This window comes from Engystomops pustulosus, chromosome 3 (assembly GCF_040894005.1).
Source record: "Engystomops pustulosus chromosome 3, aEngPut4.maternal, whole genome shotgun sequence".
NCBI classification, from domain to species: Eukaryota; Metazoa; Chordata; class Amphibia; order Anura; family Leptodactylidae; genus Engystomops; species Engystomops pustulosus.
In genome coordinates, this window is record NC_092413.1 from 105516172 (window position 1) to 105535496 (window position 19325).

The following is a 19325-nucleotide window of genomic DNA, read 5'->3' on the forward strand; positions in this document are numbered from 1 at the left end:
TCAAGACATACCCCAATCTGTCTGATTTGCTAATGAAGGTGAGCCGCATCTGTGCGCATTTCAGGAAGTCCAGCACAGATGCTGCCACTCTCAGGGCAGCGCAGCGCCGCCTCCAACTGCCCGCTCACCGGCTCTTGTGCGATGTGCCCACGAGGTGGAATTCAACATTAACCATGTTATCCAGAGTATACCAACAGTGTAGAGTGATTGTAGACTGCCAGATATCAACTTCCACCAGAACTGGTAGTCAGGTCAGTCAGCTTCCTCAAGTCTACAATGAGGAGTGGACGTGGATGTCTGATATCTGTCAGGTGCTGAGTAACTTTGAGGAGTCAACACAGATGGTCAGTGGCGATGCTTCCATCATCAGCCTCACCATCCCGCTGCTTGGCCTGTTGAAAAACTCTCTGGTCAGCATGAAGTCAGAAGCTTTGCGCTTGTCACAAGAGACGTGGGAAGAAGATTCCCTTGTTGATAGCCAAAGCACCCTCAGGTCTGTTCCTCAGCGCATATCGGAGGAGGTGGAGGAGGATGAGGAGGAAGAGGAGGAGAATGTTGGCGAAATAGAAGAGGGGAGCATTGCTCAGTCCTTCACTGTTCAGCGTGTATGGGCAGAAGAAGAGGAGTTGGAGGAGTTGGAGGAGGAGGAAATGGGCAGTCAGGCCAGTGAGGGGAGTGAATTTTTGCGCGTTGGGACTCTGGCGCATATGGCAGATTTCATGCTAGGCTGCCTATCCCGTGACCCTCGCGTTCAAAGAATTTATTCCAGCACCGATTACTGGGTATTCACTCTCCTGGACCCACGGTACAAGCAAAATCTTTACACTCTCATCCCTGTAGAGGAAAGGAGTGTGAGAATGCATGAATACCAGCAGGCCCTGGTTCACAAGCTGAAACAGTATTTCCCTTCTGACAGCGCTAGTGGCAGAGGGCGTACTTCTGCGGGACAAGTAGTGAGGGAGAGTAGGCGAGCAGGCAGCTTGTCCAGCACTGGCAGGGGTACGCTTTACAAGGCCTTTGCCAGTTTTATGTCACCCCAGCAAGGCATTGTCACCTGTCCCCAGTCTCAGCAGAGTAAGGCTGATCTCTACAGAAAGATGGTGAGGGAGTACGTAGCTGACCATACCATCGTCCTAAATGATCACACAGCTCCCTACAACTACTGGGTTTCAAAGCTGGACATGTGGCACGAACTGGCGCTGTACGCCTTGGAGGTTCTTGCCTGCCCTGCCACTAGCGTGTTGTCTGAGCGGGTTTTCAGTGCAGCTGGTGCATCATCACCGATAAGCGTACACGCCTGTCAACTGACAGCGCTGACAGGCTGATGCTTATCAAGATGATTAAAGCCTGGATTTCTCAGGATTTCCATTCTCCACCAGGTGAAAGAAGCTCAACCTGAATAATGCATGCACTCATTTTCCTCCTTCTCCTCCTCTTTGTACACTAAAAAATAGGAAACTGGCTATTTTTTGCCAAGGCCAACTGGCTCTAGCTATAGTACTCTATGCATTTCATTTTTCTGGAGGGCCACCTACCCGGTCCTCTGTTTTAAACAATTTTTGGGAGTGCCACATACAGGCACTCAATCTATTTAATTTTTCTGGAGGACCACCTACCTGCTCCTCTGGTTTGAAAACTTTTTTGGACTGCCACATACAGGCACTATCCAAATTTAATTGTCTCCATAGCAGCCTCCACACGTCGTCTTTATAGCTGCCTCCAACCGTTGTCTCCATTGCTACCTCCGCACATCATCTCCATAGCTGCCTCCCAAAGTCGTCCATACAGCTGCCTCCATACATCGTCCCCTTAGCAAACGAGCTCTGTCAGGCAGAATTTTGGGTTGTTTACATGGCTTCCACATCAAACTTGTTAACTTTGTCACCACCCTGCTGTGTAATCCACAAAATATACTGGCAAACTTTTATCATTTACCGATATTATTTCAGTGCTTCTTGCACATCGGTTTACATTCCCCTCACCCGCCATAACCCAAACTTATAAGAACACTACTACACTTGATCTTATACAAAGGGTTCTTAGAAGTGCTGTTTGGGGAGGAGCCGAGAGACAGGGGCTTGCACAGGCGAAAGCTCGCCTGGCAGCGGAGAGCCAGCTTCATCCCAAGATCCAACTAACATAGTTTTAACTGCAGCACCTTTAATCTACTACTACCTTACTGCCTTCATACATCATCCCCTTATCAAACGAGCTGTGTCAGACAGAATTTTCGGTTGTTTCACCAGATACATAATGGAACACGGCGCATCTGTCGCCGGCATGCTGGAGACCTGAAGTTGCAATCATAGCAGCGCAATATGGATGCCCCATACTGTCGCTCTTAATCATGGAACCATTTCTGAAACAACAATTAAAAATAGAACCGCTATGCTATTCCATTATTCCTAGATGAAATATTCAAACGACCCCGCCTGCTTTGAAAATTATAATTTTTTTCAAAGTAAACGCTTCTGGCCCCAGGCCCATTTTGGGTGGGGAGGAGCCGAGAGACAGGGGCTTGGACAGGCGAAAGCTCGCCTGGCAGTGGACCGCCAGCTCCACCCCAAGATTAGGCAGCCTCAGAGGCATCCATGCATACTGCCCCTGATGTTTCCTGTCCATTTCACCTCCACGATCCTACACAGCGTCCACCAATGTCTCCATGCGCAACTTTCAACTCTCTATACCGCAGACGCTGGAGCGCGAGAGGATATACAGAACATCATCCCCTTACTAAACGAGCTGTGTCAGGCAGAATTTTTGGGTGTTTAACCAGATACATAACTGTCACCGCCATGCTGGAGACCTGAAGTTTCAATCATATCAGCGCAGTATGGATGCCCCATACTGTCACTCTTAATCATGGAAGTCGTCTCCATGGCTGCCTCCACATGTCGTCCCCTTATCAAATGAGCTGTGTCAGGCTCATTTTTCGGGTGTTTCACCAGATACGTTATGGGACTTGGTCACTATGTCGCCACCATGCTGTGTTATCGACTAAATATACCGTCAACCTTTTGTTCACATAGGAAATCATTTCAGCTCTTCTTGCTCACCTCCTTTGGTTCCTCTCTGCCACCCATTGGTTTGAAGCCTGAGTCCATTTAGGGTATGTCGCCATGACACTCTCTAGCCTGCCGCCGCTGCTGCTGCCTCTGCATGCCGTCTTCTATAGTGTCAGGGTCAATTATTGGATGTTTTAGATGCTATCTAGCCTCATTCAGTCACTCTGTCATGGCCATGCTGTTGCCCATAATTTTGGCATAATGGTGCGATTAAGCAGCCTCAGAGGCATCCATGCATGCTGCCCCTGCTGTTTCCTGACCATTTCCATGGTGTTTCCATCATTTTCTGAGGTTTCCAGGTTTTTGGCCCTGTGCAGACCCTTGGTTCCCTTGAAAAATGCTCGAGTCTCGCATTGACTTCAATGGGGTTCATTATTCGAGTCGAGCACTCGAGCATCGGGAAAAGTTTGTCTCGAATAACGAGCACCCGAGCATTTTAGTGCTCGCTCATCTCTAGTTAAGAATATTAGGACATGATCTGTCCATGTTATTTCACCTATTTTTGAGTTTAAGCATGATGTAAGTGCAACATTATTTACCAGAAAAAGGTCGATCCTTGAATACGAGTGGTGTCTAGCTGAAACGAAAAAGTATAATCCCTTTCTTCAGCGTGTTGATATCACCACACATCGTGGAGTCTCTCTTCTTTTATGAGCCAGATCTCCTTTATTGCCTCTCGTACACAAGGAACAGTCTAGTTCTTGGTTTGGGGGATATTAAAGTCTCCCACGATTATGACTTTTCCCACTGCGTTTTGATCTAATAAAGCAGCTATTTTTAAAAAAAAGACCTTTGGCCTTTATTTGGAGCATATATTGTCACAAAGGTGTAAGGGATTTCACCAATTTCCCCCAAAACTATAATATATCTTCCTTCGTCATCAATTATTTTTCTATTAAAGGTAAACATAATAGTGTTTTTAAACATCATGCAAACACCAGCTTTTTTAGTATTGGACATTGCGCAAATAATCATAGGCAAATCCTGATGGAGCAAACGTACTTAGTCTTTTTTAAGATGTGTCGCTTGAAGCCCCACAATATCTACTTGTGTTTTTCTTATTTCTTTCCAAAGTGAGGCTCGCTTATGAGGTGTATTCACTCCATTAACATTCAAAGACATTATTTCAATAACCATACTTTATCATCTTGTAATAAACTGCTATTAATCCATCATTATTTATTTTAATTATTTAGCCCCACCCAGAGCCAACTTCAACATAAATATGACACCAGTGTACATTATTAATTGTTCAGCTAGATTTTTAGCTAGACAAGACATTCTTTTTATAATGTCAACAGTTTAACCCAGGAAGAGGTACGGCGCCGCCTCGCAACCACTAAGATAGATAAATCACCTGGGCCAGATGGCATACACCCCCGGGTTCTGCCGTGATAGACAGACCGTTATTTTTAATATTTGAAGATTCACTGAGGACTGGTTATGTTCCACAGGAATGGCGCATAGCAAATGTGGTACCAATATACAAAAAAGGATCAAATAGCGATCCTGGAAACTACAGACCCGTAAGTCTAACTGCTGTGGTGGGGAAAATATTTGAGGGGTTTATTAGAGATGCTATCCTGGAGTATCTTACTGTGCACAACCTTATAACCCAGCGTCAGCATGGGTTTATGAGAGATCGGTCCTGTCAGACTAATCTGATTGGTTTCTACGAGGAGGTAAGTTCAAGACTGGATCTGGGGGACGCTGTGGATGTTGTATATCTGGACTTTTCAAAGGCATTTGACACCGTGCCACATAAAAGGTTGGTATATAAAATGAGACTGCTGGGAATAGGAGAAAATCTGTGTATCTGGGTAAGTAATTGGCTTAGTGATAGAAAACAGAGGGTGGTCATTAATGGCACATTCTCAGATTGGGTTGATGTTACCAGTGGAGTGCCACAGGGGTCAGTATTGGGGCCACTTCTTTTTAATATTTTTATTAATGACCTTGTAGTGGGTTTACACAGTCAAGTTTCAATATTTGCAGATGATACTAAGCTGTGTAAAGTAATAAATACTGAGGTCGATAGTTTAGCATTACAGAGGGATTTGTGGAAGCTTGAGGGATGGGCAGAGAAATGGTTGATGAGGTTTAATGTAGATAAATGTAAAGTTATGCACTTGGGCCATGGAAACAAAAAGTATAATTATGTTCTAAACGGTCAATTACTTAGTAAAACTGAAGCTGAAAAGGACTTGGGCGTATTGGTGGATGGTAAACTTAATTTTAGTGACCAGAGCCAGGCGGCTGCTGCTAAAGCAAATAAAATAATGGGATGTATCAAGAGAGGAATAGATTCTCATGATAAAGACATAATTCTGCCCTTATACAAATCCCTGGTCAGACCACACATGGAATATTGTGTACAGTTTTGGGCACCAGTATATAAAAAGGATATAGTAGAGCTGGAACGGGTGCAGAGGAGAGCAACCAGGATTATTAGGGGAATGGGGGGACTAGAATACAATGACAGATTACAAAATTTGGGATTATTCAGTTTAGAAAAAAGACGACTGAGGGGAGACCTCATTACAATGTACAAATACCTGAACGGACAGTACAAGGATCTCTCCAAAGATCTTTTTATACCTCGGCCTGTGACCAGGACAAGGGGGCATCCTCTACGCCTAGAGGAGAGGCGATTCTACCATCACCATAGACAAAGGTTCTTTACTGTAAGAGCAGTGAGACTATGGAACTCTCTGCCGCAGGAGGTTGTTATGGCCGACTCTATGTACATGTTCAAGAGAGGCCTGGATGACTTTCTGGAGAGAAAAAATATCACGGGTTATGGGGATAAAACATTTATTTAATTCTTGAAGGTTGGACTTGATGGACTTGCGTCTCCTTCCAGCCTTATATACTATGATACTATACTATGATACTATGATTGACATATCCAGTGTTCTCCTTCTGGATCCGGGGCAGAGTGTCACCAAGTAAATGGTATTCTCCCCCCTGTATTGAGATACAGCAGGAGTCCTACCACTTAGTGACTCCATATTAAGGGATTAGTCCCCCCTCCGCATCCTATCATTCCTTATCTTACTACTGACCACTCCTGATCCACTTTATTTTTAGCTGTTCCACTGTCCTGAGTTGAGTTAGTGTTAAATTTAAACAACACCATTTTTTAATTAATTTTTCAGCTTCCTTTTCATTATGACATGTATAGCTCACATTTTCCTTTGTTATAATTCATTTTATTGGGAAACCCCATCTGTATACCAAACCTGCTTCTCTCAAAAACTTAGTTATTTCTCCGAACTCTCTCCTTTTCTTCAATGTTGTAGCTGACAGATCTGCAAAAATCTCAATGGGGCAGATTTACTTACCCGGTCCATTCGCGATCCAATGGCGCGTTCTCTGCGGTGGATTCGGGTCCGGCCGGGATTCACTAAGGTAGTGCCTCCGCCGTCCACCAGATGTCGCTGCTGCACTGAAGTTCCCCGGAATGCACTGATCTTCACCAAGCCGGACCGAATGAAGGTAAGCGCGAATCCCGCGACACTTATTTTTTTTTTAAATGCAGCGTTTTTCTTGAATCCGTCGGGCTTTCGTTCCGCCACGCCCCCTGATTTCCGTCGCGTGCATGCCAGCGGCGATGCGCCACAATCCGATCGCGGGCGCCAAAATCCCGGGGCAATTCAGGGGAAATCGGCGCAAATCGGAAATATTCGGGTAACAAGTTGGGAAAACGTGAATCGGGCCCTTAGTAAATTACCCCCTTATGTCTTTATATGGTGGGGGAAAGTTGTTTTTTTTTTCGGGTTTCTTGGATTAAGCGATCTTTTGTATTAAAAAAATGCATCCGTAAGATTGTGTTTCTTGGGGTTTCTGCTTTTACATGTTTTGGTCTTGGTATTCTATGGATACGATCTATTGTGATATGTAACTCTTTTGCTTCTGGTAGTATTGTCAAAATAAATTTCCCTGTGTATTCCTCTAGTGCTGAGTCCGGGATAGCCTCTGGGATACCTCTCAGGCGTACATTATTTCTTCTCGATCTATCCTCTAAATCTCGGATTTTTAGCTCAAGTTTTGTTAGTTTGATACCCAATCCCTCCCGTGTATAACAATACCCCATATGTGGTGGTAACCTGCTGTATGGGCACATGCCAGGGCATCGAAAGGGAAGCTGCACCATTCAGAGCAGATTATGCATTGTCCCTTTTTATTGGCTATACAATCTTTATTTTTTTGGCAATTTGGACATATAAGGGCTTATTTTTTGTGACATGAGATGCACTTTACAAATACTTCATTTTAGTGGGTCATTAGCTTAATGATGAGATTTTATTAACTCTTGAATGTATGGGTGAAAAGAAAATTGTCAATTTTGGTTTACTTTCTTTTCGTATTTTTTAGAGGTCGTACACCGTACACTTAAACTACTATATTATCTTTATTCTATAGGTCACTACAATTACAGTGATACGTCATTTATATAGTTTTTCATTTATTTTTACAATTTTACTGGATAAAAACTAATATAGAGGAAATCTCATTTGTTTTTGCATTTCCATCTTATCGGAGACGTAACTTTAATACTTTTTTGTTGACAGAGCTACTTTAGGGCTTATTTTTTACATGATGAGTTGTTCTTTTCAGTGGGACCATTTTGGCGCACATAACTTTTTGATCACTTTTTAGAACATTTTTGTGTAGAGATTTTATGAAAAATGTACATTTTTGGCGTGTTTTTCGTGTTTTGTTTTTATGGCGTTCTTCGAGCGGGTCCAATAATGTTTATGAGTTATTTTACAGATTGTTACGGACGCGGCGATACCAAATATGTGTTTTTTTTGGCGATTTTGTGTTTTTTTCACTTTATTGCATGTGTATAGGGAATATTTGTGTTTAGGGGACTTTAACTTTATTTATTTAATTATTTATATTAAAAAATGATTTTATTTAATGTTTTTAACTTTATTAACTTTTACAGGTTAGCTTGAACAAGCGATCCAATGATCGCTTGTTCAAGCTCTTCTTCACATTACACAGTGTAATACAGAAGGCACGGACCCGGCTCACAGAGGAGGATCGCGCAGCCCCGGGCACTGGCAGTCCCGGGACTGCAATCGGAGCAGCGGACCCCACCGGTAAGCGCCGCGGGGAGGTCCGATTCTTCTCAAATGCCCCTTGCACGCCGCGGTCAGCGCGACCGTGGTGTGTCAGGGGTTAACACCCGCGATCGGAGAAATCTCCGATCGCGGGTGTTAGAGGCAGGTGTCGGCTATAATATATAGCTGGCACCCGCAGCTTCTGGCCCCGGTTCCGTTCAGGAGCCGGTGCCAGAAGCATGACGTAATAGTACTGCATTTTGCGGGAACGCACCTCCCGCGATGCAGTACTATTACGTCAAATGTCAGGAAGGGGTTATTGAAGATGTTTTTATTTTTCATATACTTGCTAAATGCTGAAAACTAAGATGAGGCCAGACTATGGATGAAGATTGATAACAGAGCCCTGTGCAGTGAAAGAATGTGGCCTTGGCTGATTAACGATACTGCCCACTACAAGAAGAAACAGCCTTACTTTCCGCAATTATCATATTATAATTTACTAACCAATGAACTACGGACATTACTTCTTATCTTTAACTAGCCGAGCCCAAATCCATTCCACTGAAGATTTCTATAAAATCCTTTGTGACATGAATAAAGCACGTATATTATACCATACATTGTCTTGGTCTAATTTCTTCTGAGCTCAACTCTGTGACTTTTATCAGTTATTAGAGAACCTGAGGTTGTGTGAACAAGGACATAACTTGACACCATCTTTCACTGAAGCGGCCATATCTACTGGTTGAACTTTGGATTGAGATGAGGTGGAGGGCTGGGATGCAGATTGTGGTTGGAAATTAAACTGTAAAGAGTTAGCGTTGACCCCCTTAGCTATATTCGGGATTGGGTCCCTTGAGGAGGGTTTATTCTGTGAGCGGGTTAGTTGTTTTTTTTAGCTTTAGCAGGGTGTTTTTTTTCAGTAAGCTTTTACCTCTCGTCATTATATTCAACCAGAGGACAGGAGAATATTAAGGATTAAATAAAAGAGGTGAAAGATAACGGGTTCCTCTCAGATCTTAAGATCCTCTCCTTCCTCCTTCGAATAACTTCCCTTTATTCTCCCCTTTTTTTCCCCTCTTTTTTTTCCCTTCCCTTCCTCCTCTGACAGGGGGTACGCACAATCCAAAAGAAACAGTAACAATTCAGATCAATTAATTTTGTCTATAAATATCAGATATAGTCATAATTATCCTATGACAAATTAATCTAAAGGACAGTAAGAGAGAGGAGGGCACGTGGAGGGCCCGATCTCGATGTCAGTGGTATCAGCAGCTGCTGCACAGCGTTCTGATGCTGCTCTCAGGATGTCTCAGCGGAGTTCGGCAATCTTCGTCTGCACACGGGCAGACTCTGGCAGTTTCCAGCAAGCCCCGACAAGCTTCGAGATCAGGGCCGCCCAACCACTGCCCCCTCACTGAGGACCGGGCCGCGTTACTTCCCCACGCCATATCAGAATGCACATGGAGCACATAGGGGCAGATTTAGCAAGCTGCCTGAATGTCAGAATGTTCCTAGCTGCCCATGGCAACCAATTATAGCTCAGCTTTCATTTTAGCAGTGCTCATGAATATTTTAAAGGGGAGCTGTGATTGGTTGTCATGGGCAACTAGGAATATTCTGACTTCCAGACAGCTTAATAAATCTGCCCCACAGAGTCAGCGCGTTGCGGCAGTGCCGCAGACCGAGGGCCGAGGAACAAGCCAGAAGTAAGCCAGAAAGGATCAGGTAGGACCGGGTATTGGTTCACCTAAACATATACGGAGGCGGGAGTGAACTCCCTCACAGCATGGAATCGGCAGCCATTACTCCTATCAAGCCATTACTCCTATTTTTAAACTAATTTGAAGTACATTGTGTCACAAGAAAACATTCTCAAAATCCCCTGGATATCTTATAGCGTTCCAAAGCTATAAGCACTTATAGAGACACAGGGCTGATTTGAAAAATGGGACTGCGTCCTAGAGGCCAAAAGAGGCTGAGTCCCATAGGGGTCAATCACCTACCTTGCTAAATATCCAAGCAAAAAGCTTGGCTTAAAAAAACACAGAAAATGTTCCTAATAAACATTAAAAATTTCCCTTAATCCACCTCCCAATTAGTTATTTTTGTACATTAAATCCAGAACTGAATTAATCAAACTGGTCCAAGAAGCAACAACAGATAATAACTGACCCTCTCAGAAATAACCTTCAAACCTTGATGTCTCTAGGAATTTTGAAAAGAGAAGATTCTGTACCATCACCACATGAGAGATCCTTCTATCTTTGAAAGTCTGAACCACGTTTATGCTGAATGCTTGAAATTGATGAGATAACTATTTCCTTGTTTTACATCTCTAGCAAATATGACTAACCCAATAGGGTTTTCTACAAGCTCCAAATATGGCACTCTACACCAATTCAAGATCCAGTATTTTGTAAAATTGAACTTTTGAACTCAACCTTTTATAGTCGACATCACCAACAATAAAGAATGAAAAAATAAATATATATAAATATATAAACCGAGAGAAAGACATTGGTTGCAGTTATACTACATAAGAATGGAAGACAATACTGGACTTAAAAATACCCACAGGAAAACATAAATAGGAACTCTGTGGGAAAATCATATTAAAGTGCCACTTGCTGGAGAGACTGGGACCTGCTTCTCCAGGCCTTTTGTACCTGACCTGAAAAGTCCTGCGCACTATTCTTCTAACTGTACCATACCCATACACTAACTTCAGTTACTACCAACAGCAGGGGCGTTGCTAGGGTGGTAAAAGATCCGGGGTACGGGCCCAAAAGCATATGTATCGCACTTTCAGTAATGCTCCCTCTTGTACATAACGCCCTCACATGTGGTTGTGCCAATAACAATTTTACTGAGGGTATATATAGCTACAGACACACAGGAGAAATCCCTACGTGTTACATCCAGTGACTGCAGGTCACGCGTCCTCCATCTTCTCCACTAGACATCACCACGTCTTATGTTCCTCAATGTCCCCATATCTTGGTTCCCTAAAAATCTCCACCAAATACTGTAAGGCTGTGGTCAGACGTTTGTCTTGCATTTAAACAAAACCAGGTGCTTGTTACCCATCACATGTGTTTCACTGGAAAACACAAATGAGATCAAACCGGGGCCTGTGCTAGTGTCACATGTGCTTCACATAGCTACCCCCCAGTAAGCAATGTGCCCCCACACAGCTACCCCCCAGTAAGCAATGTGCTTCACATAGCTACCCCCCAGTAAGCAATGTGCCCCCACACAGCTACCCCCCAGTAAGCAATGTGCCCCCACACAGCTACCCCCCAGTAAGCAATGTGCCCCACATAGCTACCCCCCAGTAAGTAATGTGCCCCACACAGCTATCCCAGTAATAATGTGCCCACACAGTTACCCCCCAGTAAGTAATGTGCCCAAATAGTTACCCCCAGTAAGTAATGTGCCCACACAGTTACACCCCGTAAGTAATGTGCCCACACAGCCCCCCAGTGAGTAATTTGGCCACACAGCCCCCCAGTAAATAATGTGCCCACACAGACCCCCATGTTCTTCCCTTCCCAAAGCTGCTATAATGTTTTTTCCTCAACTCACAGATGCAGCTCTGTGTGTGCATTACTTTCTCCTGCCGGTCATGTGATCATGACATCATCACAGGTCCTTCAGCCTCCGGGAGTCTTATTCTCTCAGAGGCTAGGACCTGCTGGGGAAAGTAATGTACACGCTCTCATGAGGACACTGATCGTGATGAGAGAGGGGAGGGTGCCCGGGTAGTAGGTCAAATGTCCTGCTGACCTGGGGAGATCTGGGACTCTGGTCAAAAGATCCAGGATATGAGCCCCGGATCTTTTGATCTAGCGATGCCCCTGATCACTAGCGCAAAGCAGATTCCTGTAATGACTGTCCAGTAGTGAGAGCCACATGCAGGCGAAATGAAAATCTACAAGTGCTGGCTTAATGGAGTTGCCAATATGGTGGACTGTATGGCTGATGCCTTTTGTAGGTCTGATTAGTCACTGACAAAAACACTGTGCAACTAAAAATATCACTTACAGTATAATGTCACCTTGATAACAGTGCTCCTTAACCCCTGCAGGATGTAGCCTGCAGCTTGTCACGGGTGTTCCCGTGCCCCTCACTGCCCGCAGACACAGTGCCAGCTCCTCTCATCTATCCCCATCCCAGCCTTGCTTCGTGTGCACGCGTCCCCGTGTTCTAGGGTGCGCGCGCCGGCTTCAGGAAATTTAAAGGCGCTGGCCTTAATTGGGGTTCTGGTGAAGACCTGGTGCCACTTAGACTCCGGTAACAGGTGTCAGCTAGTAGGACCTCCCGGGGTGTTCCAGTGGATTCATGCATCCCGAGTCCTGACATAGCTTAAGGCTCAGCCCCTTTTTTTGCATTCTTACATGCTGTCATGCTTGAAGGGGGACAAGCGTGGGGAAAAGTCTCTTAGGGAAGAGTCTTTGGACCCCCTGGACCACCGCGGGGGTTGGTATTGAACCCGCGGTTGTTGGCCAAGGAAACGGATGCAGGAAACAGTCACAACTTCAGATGACAGAAGGAACGCAGAGGAGTAGTGGAAATGCTGGTACAGAATGAAGACACTGCTGGGCTGGTACCCTGGAAGGCACGGCAGAAGCACAGAAAGGCAGAAGGTCAACACTGGGCTGGAACCCTGGATGGTACAGCAAGAGCACAGTTGTACAGGAACGGACCACAGGATACAGACCACAGGACTCGGACCACAGGCTACGAACCACAGGATACGGACCACAGGATCCGGACCACTGGACTCGGACCACAGGCTACGGACCAACGGACAAGGACCACAGGATACGGACCACAGGATATGGACCATCATACACGGACCACAGGCTACGGACCAAAGGACATGGACCACAGAATATGGACCACAGGATACGGACCACCAGACATGGACCACAGGCTACGGACCAGCGGACATAGACCACAGGATACGGACCACCGGACACGGACCACAGGATATGGACCACAGGATACGGACCACTGGACATTGACCACAGGATATGGACCAAAGGATATGGACCACCGGAGACAGACCCCAGGATACGGACCACTGGACATGGACCACAGGGATGCATCTGGAAATGCACAGGGACACGGAGGTGTCTGGGAACGTTCAGGAACACAGAGGCATCTGGGAATGCTCAGGAAACAGGAACTCGGGAAACATACAGGAACAGGACCTTGGGATACACACAGGAGGCTTTCACTTCAGTGGGAAGACTTGAAGATCCAGCCAGGAGTGAAGAAAGCCGCCAGGTTATATGGAAAACCCGGAAGTGACCAGCACCAATGGGAAGAACTCTGGCCCTTTAAGTTCAGGGAAGTGAGCTGGCGGCAGGAGGCGTGCGCCTGCACGACACGACCTGGAGCACAGACAGGAGCCAGGAGAGCTAAGTGAGGGCAGGGGCACGGGGATAAGTCTAAGTGCGTGTTGGGCTGACACAATAAAGGCAGAGGTTCTCCTGTCTCCATCTGGTATGCTCTTGGAAGGTCAGACAAGCTTTATCCACCTGCATCGGCACCTCTGCAGTAGACACTGAAGATGACTGATGTGGTGTTTGGAAGACTGGAGCCAAAAGGGGGCAGACGTAGGGTCTTGACTTGTGGTTGTTCCAGATGTTGGTCCTCAGAGCGCTCAGTAAACCGGATGTCATATCACTCATCATAGACAGCAGGTCCCATGTAGACAGGGCGTCTTTGATCTAACCAGACAGTCCTTTTTTAAAAGTAGCACGTAAGGTTCAGAAGTGCGGTCTTACCATAAAATGCACGGGCAGGTTCCTCAAAGATCGACCAGAATTCAGTGAGGAATGCAGTGAGAATAGCCATGACTGGATTGTTCCTGTCCCAGAGGGGAGAAGCCCATGCCAGGGCTTTCCCAGAACGAAGACTGATCAACAACGCCACCTTAGCCCGTTCTGTGGCATAATGTGAAGACATCAGTTCGATATGTAGGGATCACTGAGTAATGAAGCCCCTGCATAACTTGGCCTCACTGTTAGATTTGGAGGGCATGGATAGACACAGCCTGGGCTCAGCAGTAGACGAGCAGCGTAGAAACGGGAGTTACTGCAGGTACTGGACCCTGGTGCTGGGTAGCCAACAATTGCTGTGGCAATCTGTTGAGACTGCTGGACCACGATGGTGGTAAGGTCAGCCAATTCAGGTAGCGGAACATTTTTTCACACTTTTATTTTAAACTTTTATTACTTATCCCATTATGGGACATGATCCATTGTAGGGTATTAGCACTGCCAATGCATGGGCTGACTCACTCTCTGTAAGGTTCCATCTGTAACAGGAACTTACAGGCATTTACTATGGACAGCCCTGGAGTCTTAGGTTGCTATTGCAAGTTCAGCACCCCCTGAAAACACTGTGGGGGGCACCAATCAAGCAGGGAATCTCCATGCAGCCATTTAAATGCAGCTTTTGAGCTGACCATGGCATTTAAAGCGTCAGCTTGCTCTGACTGCGAGTGTTACACAGGGATGTCAGTGGTGGATTACCGCTGATACCCCACGGTTCCCAATACCATCTCAGCTCCAGTGCAGAGCTAAACCAGCATTGGCTCCACAGGAGGACCCCCGCACCATACTAGTATGGTGCAGAGTGCTAACAGGTTAATATTTTATGCCTCTAAAATCCCAACTGACCAAACAAATAATTAAATAAATTAAATAAATATTTAAATAAATTAAAATATGTACAGCATCCACAATTTATTATATATTTTCCCTCATTAATATATAGATATTATATACATGCAGGACCCCTGCACCAAAAGGCAGTAAATACAGGAAGTACCCCCTCCCCCATAGGTAGTATAGGTAGTATATTAAGGTAGCTCCCTATATCCCTAGCTAGTATATACAGGGAGTACCCATTCACTCATAGTTAGTATACACAGGCTGCCTTCCCCTCTAGGAAGAAAATATACAATAGCCCTATGTAAAAAAATAATAAAACTAATACTTACATGAAGCGCTCTCCGGCCCCAAAGATCTCTCCGTTTCTTCTCCATCTACTTTGTAGGGGCACAGGCCGGCGAACGTGATGACATCACACTGGCTTGTGTCATGCAGAGAGCTGCAGATGGACATGTCTCCGCTTCACTGCTCTGCCTGTAAATTACATAGGTGTCTTAAAGATGGCGATGTAATTGATTTTCTTGTAGATGTCTTCGTTATTAAAGTGTCATCTTCAGTTGTCTCCCCATCACAATGCGCCATCCCCATATTACATCATGCCCACCACAGCTTGACTACTTACTAACCAGCTGCTTCTGAGATTAAAATGTTAATAATCTCCTAAAAAAGAAGGTGATAAAATTGCAGACACTTTAAAATAGATCAAATTCTTGTATGACAACTTGTTGGCTTCTCTGACTTCTGGGCCCTACCTTTGCTTGTACCATGAATCCGGCCAAGAGCGGTCCCATCTGTATGGGCAGCAGCATTTTCTGTTAGGGAAAGCTGAGAAGAAGCATAAAAACCTTAAAGCCACGTGAGTCATACTGCTCATAATCTCACGAGAGCATGAGAGAGAGCAGGCACCAAGCAAAGCACTGCACATAAAGTAAAGTTGCAATGCAGTGAGTCACTACAAACAACTAGGAAATCACCCCATTCTATAAAATAGCCCATGTTATTGTCCCTGTACATTATAATGTCCCCTTTTTAGGCCCCATCTATTTACCACAATTTTAAATGCCCACTTGGGCCCAGAGATCTGGTGGGGTCCACCCTTGGTGTCTATTGATATGCACAGAGGTAGACGTTTGGCTTAATTTGAAATGAGATATACTTATTGCATCCAGTAGGTGGCATCATATCTCCTATTTCTAATAAACAGTGCTGTGTTTTCTGCTACTGGAGAATGGAGGTGAAGGGAATTCCCAGGCTTCCATGGCAATGATGATGCAGGAAGCCGCCAGCTCTGAGCCTCTGTTGCTGCTGTGTGTGTGGCAGATGCAACAGGCTCAATGTGATGTCAACACTTATGCTGGCATCAGAGCCGCACACTGCACCAGCAAGGAGAAGAACTTGCTGAGGGGAACAAAGAAAAGTTGTAGGACCCTGTGAATCAGGTCTCACATTATTTTGGATAAACCTAGTATACAGGTTATCTCTCAAGTGCAAGGAGAAGTCACTGCCTTTAAAAAGGAGAAGCCTGTGTGGGGGAGTAATACACACTACACAATGGAGGAACTTCATGGCAGTAATGGTGAGCGGCCAGGCCCTATATGAAGATCCGCCATTAGTCTAAAAAATTAAAAAATCTATACTCACCTTCCGGCTTCTTCTTCCTGGTCTTCTCCTCTTCAGGCATATCACTATGACGCAGCGGTGTTGCGACTGCGTGACGTCATAGTATCTGTGCCGCACGGGCAGGAAGAGAAATAGACAGAGCCACAAGGAGAAGACGGAGCCGCGGGGGCCGGGGAGAAGAAGCAGAAGGTAAGTATAGATTTTTTTTCCAAGAGAGCCGTACTGCTAGTGGAAATTTCTGTAAAGGGGGACTCTGCCTGTGGACATTTCTGTAAAGGGGGACTCTGCTGGTGGACATTTCTGTAAAGGGGGACTCTAACGGTGGACAATTCTTTAGAGGGAGACTCTGCCAGTGGACATTTCTATAAAGGGGGACTCTGCCAGTGGACATTTCTGTAAAGAGGGACTCTGCCGGTGGACATTTCTGTAAAGGGGGACTCTGCCGGTGGACATTTCTGTAAAGGGGGACTCTGCCAGTGGACATTTCTGTAAAGGGAGACTCTGCTTGTGGACAATTCTGTAGAGGGAGACTCTGCCAGTGGACATTTCTGTAAAGGGGGACTCTGCCAGTGGACATTTCTGTAAAGGGGGACTCTGCTGGTGGACATTTCTAGAATCCAAAATTACCCTTCAGAAAGAAGGGAGAGAGGGCACTAATACAATACACAAGTTGTTAGTCTTAAAACATCAAAACCTTTATTGATGCTACAATACATAGTACAGTTTTAAAAACCATGGAGACAAATTTGTGGCCTTAACGTTGAGGATATCCACAGGATGGAACACAATATTGGGTGGTGAAACACAGAGACAAAAAGGGCAGTCTAACACCTGGCGAAGTGGAGCTGGTACATATGTATATGCAGTGTAGTGAGCTGGATGCCAGAGGGAATAGACCCTATAAAAGCTGTCTGAAGTATGCACAGTGTGCGCAGCATGAAGATGGCCGCTGGGATGTGAATCCAGTAACCCAGGGCCTCTTAAATTAGGCTACCAGTTCTTACCTAATGTTGGTGATGTTGCTTCACCGTCTGGTAAAGACCACCTCTCCGACGCGCGTTTCGGCTCTAACTGAGCCTTCGTCTGGGGGTGGCGTCTTCACGGTCAGGGATCATCTCATGAATCGTGGCCGGACCAATGGGTGTTCGAGTAGCTGTTCACGTGACCGCGGTCTAGCGAGACACGTGACACGGCTCACAGTCACATGGTCGCCCGGTCACGTGTGATAAATCTCGCAAAACTACGATCACTATGGGGACACACTATGCATAGCTCGGCAATACAGTAACTGAGCCTTCGTCTGGGGGTGGCGTCTTCCCAGTCAGGGATCATCTCATAAATCGTGGCCGGACCAATGGGTATTCGAGGTGCTGTTCACGAGACCACGGTCTCGCGAGACACGTGACACGGCTCACAGTCACATGGTCGCGCAGTCACGTGTGATAAATCTCGCGAGACTATGATCGCTATGGGGACACACTATGCATAGCTCGGCAATACAAGGCGCATTAAAGCGCAATACGTGCCATTGGATATTAGGGACAAAGTAAGCAATGGCTCTTTTGAAGAGGGTATGGGTGCTGAAAGTGTCCTACACAAAGAAAAATCTGTGTGAGATTTATAGCCTGCATTATAGATTTATACATTGATTATCACAGGGGCGTCGCTAGGTCAAAAGATCCGGGGCTCGTGCCCCGGATCTTTTGGCCAGTGCCCCGAATCTCCTCGGGTCAGCAGATCATCTGCCCCGCTGCCCGGGAGATACCTTCCCTCTCGTTCTCATCACGATCTGTGTCCTCAGATCGTGATGAGAACGAGAGCAGGCGCTGCTTTCCCCTGCAAGGACCTAGCCTCCGGGAGTTCCAGAGGCTGAAAGACCTGTGATGATGTCATGATCACATGACCTGCAGGGGAAAGCAGCGCACAGAAAGAGAGAGAGAGCTGCATCTGTGAGGTGAGAAACATGATAGGGACTAGGGAAGGGGGAGAACATTTTTAGGCACATTATTTACTGGGAGGCTGTGTTGTCTGAGGCACATTACTTACTGGGGGGCTGTGTGAGGCACATTATTTCCTGGGGGGCTGTGTGAGGCACATTACTTACTGGGGGGCTGTGTGTGAGGCACATTACTTACTGGGGGGCTGTGTGAGGCACATTATTTACTGGGGGACTGTGTGAGGCACATTATTTACTGGGGGGCTGTGTGAGGCACATTATTTACTGGGGGGGCTGTGTGGGCACATTACTGGGGGGCTGTGTGTGAGGCACATTACTTACTGGGGGGCTGTGTGAGGCACATTATTTACTGGGGGGCTGTGTGAGGCACATTATTTACTGGGGGGCTGTGTGAGGCACATTACTTAGTGGGGGGCTGTGTGTGAGGCACATTACTTACTGGAGGACTGTGTGAGGCACATTATTTACTGGGGGGCTGTGTGAGGCACATTATTTACTGGGGGGCTGTGTGAGGCACATTATTTACTGGGGGGCTGTGTGAGGCACATTACTTAGTGGGGGGCTGTGTGTGAGGCACAGTACTTACTGGAGGACTGTGTGAGGCACATTATTTACTGGAGGACTGTGTGAGGCACATTATTTACTGGGGGGGCTGTGTGTGAGGCACATTACTTAGTGGGGGGCTGTGTGAGGCACATTATTTACTGGGGGGCTGTGTGAGGCACATTACTTACTGGGGGGCTGTGTGTGAGGCACATTATTTACTGGAGGACTGTGTGAGGCACATTACTTACTGGGGGGCTGTGTGAGGCACATTACTTACTGGGGGGCTGTGTGTGAGGCACATTACTTACTGGGGGACTGTGTGAGGCACATTATTTCCTGGGGGGCTGTGTGAGGCACATTACTTACTGGGGGA

General features: G+C 46.0%; 1 protein-coding gene across 2 annotated transcripts in view; it reads right to left on the reverse strand.

The window, feature by feature from the left end:
* Nucleotides 1–15665, reverse strand: part of LOC140121729 (amine sulfotransferase-like) — a 61929-nt gene extending 46264 nt beyond the window's left edge. The window contains exon 1 of one of the 2 annotated variants that reach the window (XM_072141721.1): nucleotides 15582–15665. The gene's annotated coding sequence lies outside the window, so the exon portion shown is untranslated. Of the gene's footprint in view, nucleotides 1–15158; nucleotides 15295–15581 lie in introns of those variants that run through there. The other variant, XM_072141720.1, reaches the window with a different exon arrangement.
* Between the last annotated feature and the right edge of the window lie 3660 nt (nucleotides 15666–19325).